The following is a 1695-nucleotide window of genomic DNA, read 5'->3' on the forward strand; positions in this document are numbered from 1 at the left end:
AAAAGTCGTAACAAGGTTTCCGTAGGTGAACCTGCGGAAGGATCATTAACAAATTAAAAATACAAGAGAAAACCTAACTGAATGGATCATTGATAAAGCGATATAAAAGTTTATTGAGCTCGGACCAAAAATTATACAAAACGAGAAAGATATAATAAATAATACCATATACATGACACAAAACACATAAATCTCGGGTTCGAGCCAATAAGAAACAAATACCAAAACGCTGCGATGCGGTAAAATTACACCGACACGGTTACGTGCGGAGGTCGCTTTGATTACTCATCGCGTTTCTCCCGTCCGTTCGGAACCGCCGGCAAAAAAACTGTGCGACCAACGGCGCCAAAGAGCACGACGCCGGACCATTTCTCTCTGGCTGATGTGAATGGAAGTAAAAGACGCTTGCGTGAGGTCTCTCGACCTTTATCTCTCTAACTTATACTTATGGGTCGTCGTCTACTTGATCGGGTACAAACAAGTCGTAAGAAACAAACAAACAAACCACAAAAATACAAGTCGTAAAAAAACAAACTTCTGTTGGTTAACCTACAATATGAAGGATCGAAATGAAAGAAGGATCATATTATTACAAACCGAAAGTGAAGGATCATTAAAATTGAAATACAATATATATAAATATATAAATGTACCCGTCGTTGCGACACCCTAGTTAAATGGAAAGATATAAAAAAGAGAGAAAAGGAATACAGATGACCCGCCGTCTGATCTTTGCTAAATGATCTGGCATCACCGGAGTTTTTTTGGTCCGTGTTGCGTTCGCTCTATTCGAAATGAAACTCGCGGAGGCGAAGAATTGTTAAAAGTTTACGAAGCGTCTAGGAGTGGTTAAAACTGAGAGAGTTGAAACTACGATGTATTAGAACGAGCAACCGTCGAAACTTTGTTTTCGCGACGTTCTTTTCGTCGCTCTCGTCCCCACGCTCCTACGCTTTGGTTGTTTCTTTGCCATCCGTGTTGCGATAAAAAGATTTCTCCATTGTCCAAAAAGGACGGATCGAGATTCCTCTTTCGAGAGGGAGAGAGAGGTACTTGCGGGTAACCTGGAATCTACGAAACACGCACCGTGGTAAGATTCGTGCGTCCGCCTGATCGATGTGTGTTGTTTACGGACCGGCTGAGAAGCGACGATAGCGAGTCTTTGAAAAACTATGTGTCCATTAGTTAGACCGATCGTCGCCGGCCGTGTGTCTGTTCGAATCTCGCAACCCACGATTCAGCGACAGGACGCGCGCTCGCATTCCTTGTGTGCGTTCGTACTTTTCAAGGTTTTTAAATGTACTTTACGCCCGACCGTCGAGAGGAGCGTGCCACTGGGCGTTTCTCCGACGGTTTCCGTCCTTGGACGCGATCGTGTCGTCAACGATCGAACAAACAAACAAATACGTTGGCGACGCCCGAATTCGCTCTCCCGCACGCGCCGGGTGGGAGAGTGATGTGGGTATCGAATGTGATGCGTGTTAATAATGAAAATAACACTCTAAAGATCTAAAGAGTTTGAAATACAAAATTTTACGATTACCCTGAACGGTGGATCACTTGGCTCGTGGGTCGATGAAGAACGCAGCTAATTGCGCGTCAACGTGTGAACTGCAGGACACATGAACATCGACATTTCGAACGCACATTGCGGTCCACGGATACAATTCCTGGACCACGCCTGGCTGAGGGTCG

General features: G+C 44.8%; 2 non-coding genes across 2 annotated transcripts in view; both read left to right on the top strand.

Moving 5' to 3' along the window:
- Positions 1-48, top strand: part of LOC143306872 (small subunit ribosomal RNA) — a 1923-nt gene extending 1875 nt beyond the window's left edge. Inside the window, exon 1 of the ribosomal RNA XR_013064164.1 lies at positions 1-48. This exon is cut by the window's left edge and continues 1875 nt beyond it. This is a non-coding gene — a ribosomal RNA (small subunit ribosomal RNA).
- Positions 49-1540: 1492 nt separating this feature from the next.
- LOC143306855 (5.8S ribosomal RNA) lies at positions 1541-1695 on the top strand. Its single transcript, XR_013064147.1, has one exon. It is a non-coding gene; the product is annotated as a 5.8S ribosomal RNA (ribosomal RNA).

This window comes from Osmia lignaria, unplaced genomic scaffold (assembly GCF_051020975.1).
Source record: "Osmia lignaria lignaria isolate PbOS001 unplaced genomic scaffold, iyOsmLign1 scaffold0038, whole genome shotgun sequence".
NCBI lineage: Eukaryota > Metazoa > Arthropoda > Insecta > Hymenoptera > Megachilidae > Osmia > Osmia lignaria.